Here is a 7,941-nt window from a genome sequence, read left to right as displayed (position 1 = left end):
GCCAAGGTGTTCACAATATCTGAACACGCGCTCTAACGCCCTGACAATAGAGGCGTGTTCCGATATTTGTGAGCACCTTGGCCGCTCCGATATATCTGATGGCGACTGTACGTACGTATATCACCTTATACGCAGGGCCTTGAATAAGTTGTGTGTTAGACTCAGACTTTCATTGACTGATTTTTATGTATTTTAAAATGAAGGGTAAATGTGTACCTTTAAGCTCTGTTTTCCTAGGATAGCGGTGCCGTCATATAGCGGCCGTCTCCATACAAAATAATACGGCTAAATATGGATGCCGTAGTATTTTGTATGGAGACGGCCGCTATATGACGGCACCGCTATCCTAGGAAAACAGAGCTTTACCGAAAATATTTCAAACTTTTTCAACATCGAAGTAGTATCGATATCTGTTACTCTGTTGGTTACTTACTTGTAGCTCGAAATGTGAAAGTCAAATGTTTGGACATTTTAAATAATTTATTTAAATAATACCGCTATTGTAGAGAATATCTTTTGGCCATTGGAATTGTATCATGTATGATCTTAGAGGATATAAACGGAGACGCCTTGTCTGTAATTTTCGGTACAAAACAGTCTGCCGATTTTTGCTGGGGAGGGGCAAGTCAAATGTATACGTAACGTAAAAATAGCCATGTCAGATAAACGTCAGTCCATACAATGTGTATGACCATTGGCCGCCTATTTTATTTTATGGTTATATCCTCTAAATGTATGATAAAAGTATTTTGGCTTACTTTTGTTATACACTTAGAGGATATAACCAAACGGAGTAGCCATTAAAAGGCTTTCCTCTGTCGTATATAGGCGGCAAATGGTCATACACATTGTATGGATTGACGTTTATCTGACATGGCTATTTTTAAGTTACTTATACATTTGACGTGCCTCAAATTTTTAGTATTAATACAAGCCAAAATGTATTAATACTACAGTCAGCAGCAGAAGTTGCTAAGCGGGCCAGGTGTTCAAAATGATCTTGACGCGACTTTATTGTTAAGAGCAGCGGTCGGCAACCTTTTAGCAGCCAAGGGCCACATAGTAGTTAAGGAAGTTGACGCGGGCCGCACTTTTGTTAATATGTGTGACTTTATCAGACATTGTTGTTTGACAAAATTACATACAAAATAGCCAGTGGGGCTCGCGGGCCGCTTGTTGCCGACCGCTGGTTAAGAGAATAAGAGCGGGTCAAGTTAATTTTGAACACCTCGCCCGCTTAGCAACTTCCGCTGCAAACTGTACCAGCTTTATCAGACCAATGATTTGGTCCCACAATATGATATGATGATAACTATTTGGCTTATATTATTAAAATGTTCAAACATTGCCTTTAAACTGTCTCTTGTATCTTAGCCTAGAGTAACCATAGCAGTAATCAATGACAATATACCTAAAGTCCTTGTAGTAAGGTGCATTTTCCCTCGTGTCCGGGCCTTGTCCTGAGTCCTAGGTATTAACATGTACATAGTCTAGGCATAAGAGGTCTCCTAGAGGCTAAGAGGTATGAATGAAAGCGCAGTTCTTTATTTAAAACCCAGTGATTTTTCCTCTTATTTAATCATTAAACTTAAATTATAACAATTAAAAGATAAAAGAAAATAAGTTTTTTGGCGAAAATATGGCTTCCATTTTGTTTTTCGCTGCGTCGTGTGATTTGAAAGAATTTTACGAAAATGATTATAGTTAATAAAATTTTAAACAAGATAAAAATATTCACACAATATTTCTAAAAGTTGCACTAAGAGTAAATATATATTCGTATAAAGCAAAGACACTTTCCACATAGATTTTCGTACATTGACCTGTTGCTGCCATGATGCCGGTTGTCAATGTCACTGTGCGAGCTTGACAGCTATTTATGCGCGTGGAATAGAGACAGAAACAGGGTCAATGTACGAAAATCTATGTGGAAAGCGTCTCTGCTTTTAGATTAATTAAGTAGTAGATCTTAAAGATGTTTTGTGATTTTTTTAATAGTTTAAGTCCACCATTTTGTATTGTTGTGGCCACTGCGTTTAAATTAAATAATTAATTACTGAAATTACATATACATATGTATATTTGATTTTGAATTCGCTTTTTTTTTAAATTACACAATAGTGGTCATCATAAGCTAAACCTGTAAATACATAATCAAAATTTCTGAAACGTATTTGACATATTTCTAATAACATCAGTTAGCACCTAATGTCACCGCACCAATTTAAATATTTAAATAATGTGTAAGATGTCCCCTAATATTTATTATTATTTTATTTTAACCCACACGCCAACATCATTATCACCAGAGCTTGGAAAGGTTATCATTTAAATATTCGCCTAAATGGGAGCAATTTGAAAAATGTACTTTCCTATTTAGCCCCATAAAATAGATTATGGGGTGTTTTTTCACCCCTTAGCCGAAATCGCATAAATAAAAGATGTGCTGTAAAGTTGATGTGGGGTAAACCTATTTCCCACATGATTTAGAACTTTGTTTCAAGGTGTTAGGGTTCAATTTCACATAATTTCTGACACCCTTAGGGGCTGTCCATAAATTACGTCATCAATTTTTGACCCCCCCCCCCTATAATCATCCAAAAATCATGCTTCAAATGACCTCATTTCCTCCTTCATGCTACCGTCACCCGATGTCCAGACCCCCCCCCCCCCCCCCCCCCCTAATTTGAAATGACGTAATTTATGAATAGCCCCTTATGCCTTATAAAGGGATAAACATTTTTTCTAAGTTGTTCCCTGGTATAAATCTGGTGCGGTGCAAAGTGATGCAACTACTGTAGTTAAGTCAATCTTCTTAAGCCGACCACTGACTAACAGTCCGCCGGACGATATCATTTGACAGCTCCGAACAACTGACAGGCCGATATCGTCCGGCGGACTGGTAATCAGTGGGCCCCTTTAGTTGCGTTGTCTCAAACAGAATAATGTGAAAATTCGTACGCTAGCTTTATTCAATCAAGTGTTGTGTATACATTTTCAAATCCCGGGAACATTTTTAACACTATAGGTTAATTCGCCAGTAACTTGCCACTTTTAGTAACTCGCCACCCCAAACCAAAAATGAATTCTATTTATAGGTGAATAGAATTCATTTTTAGTCTAGGGCGCCCAGTAACTAAAAGTGGCCAGATACCTTATTTTAGCATCTACATACAAGAAAAATGTAAAATATAACCTTTTGGACGCCAATGACCGATATATCCTCACCGCAGGTCCAACGCCAAAGACGGATTAATCGGTCACAGACCACAGAGCAACATAGACCTACATGCATATGCATAAAGGTCAATTTCAGTTTTGACACTTCGGTGACGTGGCGTCCGCGTGACAGCTTTTGTGTTTGACACGGCGTCGAAAAGGTTAAAATTTGTTTTAGAAACAATTAATTGTGTTAAAATTGTAAAAGCTCGCGTACGACGCTACCCGATACGTTACGTTAGTTAAAGATACAGTATTATTAAAGAATAGTGGAGTATAGTATCCGAACGCACCCCCTTGCCTCTTACACTTCAGTCTCCATACAAAATTGGCACAGAATATATAGAGAGCCTGTCCAACCGATCTGTTATTTAGAGCCACCCCACACTAGCGTCTTTTGAGCGTCGGCGTCTAGTCAGCGCTATGGAAAATGGCGACGCTGTGCAGTTGCGCCAACGTTGCGTCGAGCAGCAGCCATAGAGTTGACCAGACGCCGACGCTCGGGTGTGGGATGGCCCTCAGGGCGTCTGTTACCTGGCGAGGTTGTATAGTTCGTAGGTTTCCAATAGAGCCCGACGGCTAATCCTATTGTTAAGTAAAACCGCACGTGCTACTTACCTGCAAAAAAGGGTCTTAATTATTCCATTTGGCACCTGAGCGCGGGCTAGTCCAACGCTCAAAAAACCAGTGTAGGTGCGCTCTCCGATAACGCGCCTTTGTTACGCATCTCGATGACACATTTTAGACTGGTCCTGTAGCGTTCGACTCGCCGGCACTCAGTAACCGAAGTACTGTACTTTTTATGCAGGTGGCTGTGGCACGTGGCATGAGCGGTTTTACTTAACAATAGACAATAGGATTAGCCATAGGGCTCTATTAGAAACCTACGAACTATACGGAGCGGGTTGACGAAATACGAGCGTTGCTAACTGGCGCGGACGCGTGCGACAGATTTTACTTACAATGGCACCCGCGTGCGTGCGCCCGCTCCGTGCATCCCGACGCTAGCGGACGCCCTTAGCATAGTTATTTGATTGGTAGCTGGCCCCGAACGGCTAATCCTTTGTCTATTGTTAACACATTCAATACCACTAAGTGCTACGGGTTACGCTCGTAGCGCGTAGCCATGGTTTCGTCGTATGTAGCGCGTAGTCGCTACGAACAGTGTACCCGACAGTCGGGTTCTTGGTGTTGAATGTGTTAAGTAAATCGGTGCGTCGGTTCATCGGTCACTTTAACCGGTTATTTAATTACAACTCCTATGGAAATTGCAATAATATTCAAAATGAACAAATGGAAAAATAATTTGTCACTTCTTGTGTGGTCTCTCTATGGTTATTGAGTGCCGGCGAGTCGAGCGCTACAGAACCAGTCTAAAATGTGTCATCGAGATGCTTAACAAAGGCGCGTTGTCGGAGAGCGCACCTACACTGGTTTTTTGAGCGTTGGAGTAGCCCGCGCTCAGGTGCCAATTAGAATTTAACGACCCTTTTTTGCAGGTAGTGGCATGTGCGGTTTTACTTAACAATATACAAAGGATTAGCCGGTCGGGGTCAGCTACCAATCGAACAACTAATACCAAATCGGTACAAAAGTAGAACCATTCGGAAAGTAACCAATAACAAAATAAACTTTGGTTAGACCGGTAATACTTAGTATTGGTTCTCTGTCTATGTAGCGTACTAAACGCTAATGTCTCTGTCGCACTAATATGGAAGAGTGATAGGGAGAGATTACCGTATCGTTCGCTACGGCGCAAACGATTGGCATCAAGGCTAGGCACCCAGGTGTCAATATGTAGGTAAAATATGTGAAAGACTTATGTTTGTTACGCCATTTTAAATAATGTTATTTTTTAATGTCTGTATAGATGGCGGTAGTGTTGCTCACAATTTATCTTGAGAAAGACTAAAGAAGGATTATTTAAATATTGATTTACAAAAAAATTAAAAAAATTACTCAAAATCAATGAAAAATGATACATTTTGTAAGGAAATTGCAGACAAACGGTATTTATTTTCATTGATTTTGCTTATTCATTGACATTATTAAACAGTCCGTGACGAATATTTTTTTTTTTTAATTTTGTATTGGAACAATAAAATAAGATTGCTATTACAAGTAATTCCAGTCTACACAGATAGAACTGTATTTCAGCTGCAATTTATAATAACATAAAAATAAAGAAAAATAAAATTCAGCCTACCCCTCTAACCCCCTAAATTTCCCCCTAAAATCAGAAATAAGCAGTTTCGACTTATTCACAGTGTTAGTGATGGTACTTGCCATAACTATTCCAAATTTCAGGTACCTACATCAAACGGTCTTTGAGAAAAACGCATTTAACCGATTTGCAAGACCGAAGTGATCCCATAAGAGCACCGTGAACAAAGTTTTGTACGGTGCTCTAAAAACAGGGAGTAATACTGCAATGTTCTGCCGCCAGAGGAAGCACTAGCTCAAACCGTAAACCATAGAGTAACATAGTATGCCTTAAACAGTTTTTTGACAAGTTTTCACGATTTTTTCTTGCGAATAAATATTACATTGATGCTTCAAGGCGGTTTGTTTACAGTTTGTGTTAGTGGCGCCCCCTAAGCAGAGTTTTACGTAATATTCCCTATTGGACAAGATTCCTGACAATATCAATAGTTTACTTACTACAGTAAAAGCGCGTAAAACCTATATTTTATAGTTCCAATGCATTGTACATTTTGTACATTTTTATTGTATAGATTAAGTTATACGAATCTTACGTGAGTTACTTAAGAAATCATGAATCGCAAGGAATCGTAATATTTAATTATGTTCATGTCAAGAGTAATATAAGAATGATTAGTACATTTCTTGTTCTAACGAAAACATCAAGTAGATTTCTAATTTTCTACTAAGATATAGTGTATAATTAATATAATTATATTCCATCGTATTTACACGAAAACGTACGAACGTGTCTTGCTATTTCAGTCAGTCTCGGTACAAAAAGTACTGACGTTGACTGAAGTAGCATGACGAATACGAACGTTTCCGAGAAAATACGATGGAAAACAATTACGCACTACATCTGTATTCAGTATTAACTGTAATAGGTATACTTTACGTGTAATGTAATAAGATTGAAATTCAATGGCAAGCTAATGTGGTTAGAACAAGAATTGTACTATGTGTGATGTTTCAGTTGAAACATATTAAGATAAGTGAATGTTATGTGGGGATCGTTTTTAACAAGTATAAATTATAGTGTGAAAGTCGCTAAAATGATTGGTGGAAATATTTTCTTTATATAACTAAGTTTGGAGCGTATAATTGAGAAAATGTTACTTATTGAATGACTTCCTAAAATTGGGTCTATTCCCATTTGTCCCCGCCGGGCATAGATCGGAATAGGTGCATTCATGTGAACCATTCCCACCTGTACCTGCCTCATATCTGGCGGCGGCGGTCACAAATGGGAATATACCTAAAATTGCACTTAGCCTTGCGGTCCGGCCACGGCCCGGACATTGCGCGACCGGCGACGGCGGCAACGACTACCATAGGTGGAAACGAAAGGTCCGATCACTGTGTCTCGCTCCAACCAATGGGTTCCGCTGCCGCCGTCGCCGGTCGCGCAATGTCGTGGCCGGGCTGTTAGATCTTAAACTGAACAACTGAAACAGCGTGCAGCGTTAAATAATTATAAAGTGATGGAAAATTAAATGATGGTCAATGAGTGCGTTCGCGGCCCCGGCCCGGCCGGTGTTTGTGATGAAAATGTTTATCTTATTTATGTTTAGGCGGTTAAATTATTGTTTCACGTTTCCTATATTTTTGAAAATAATAATTAGATTATAAATAGAGGTTTGCTTGTTTTATTTCACACTAAACATAGGATTCATTTTCAGAAAGGTATATTCCCATTTTTCTCCGCCGGGTACATATGAGAAGGTGCAATCATATGAATAATTTCGGTCTCGGCGGTCACAAGAGCCATCAGCAGTAGAAAATGTAGAAATCACTGGAAGCTGAAAGAGCCGCAAATGTTGATTTTAGAAGTCTAAGGACCCTCAAGTGTTAAATTTTTGGGTCACTTGAAGAGCCGCAATTGTACTTCCAAAGAGCCGCAATTGTACTTCCAAAGAGCCGCATTGAACTTCCAAAGAGCCGCATCCGGCTCTAGAGCCGCGGTTTGCCGACCCCTGGTATAAGGTGTTGGGCCGTGGTAGTTGTCAAAGTTGACGATTGACAATTCAGTATACTAAAACAGTATACTTTAGGGTAATTTTTTTTCCCATATATCTCGACAACAATCAATAAATATTTGAGACTGGGATAAATCAAGAAATAACAACACTTTCAATTAAAACAAAATATATTAACAATATTATGGCATTTTGGGACTAAATCTAGCTTATTATAATCAGTTCGCCTAAAATTAACCTTTTGAACGCCACAGACGGCAATTGACGTCAATGCAAAATCGTCCTTTGGTCCGTTTTCATAACTATGGTTTTCGTAACTGGCTGCCAAAGAAGATTTATTTTTCCTGTTTCATAATTAATTATCAAACAAGAATTCACTTTCTGCTTTCGTAATCGAGTATTTTTTCTTAGTTCGTAATTAATTATCAAAACGTATTACTTTTTCTTTTTTAATTTTCAATTATGAAATTGGACATTTTCGTGTGATACACTTAGTACCTTTTCGTGTAAAACGACACAAAATAACTACCGGGCACTGCGT

This window comes from Cydia splendana, chromosome 22 (assembly GCF_910591565.1).
Source record: "Cydia splendana chromosome 22, ilCydSple1.2, whole genome shotgun sequence".
NCBI lineage: Eukaryota > Metazoa > Arthropoda > Insecta > Lepidoptera > Tortricidae > Cydia > Cydia splendana.
Note: the sequence above shows the minus strand (reverse complement) of the source record.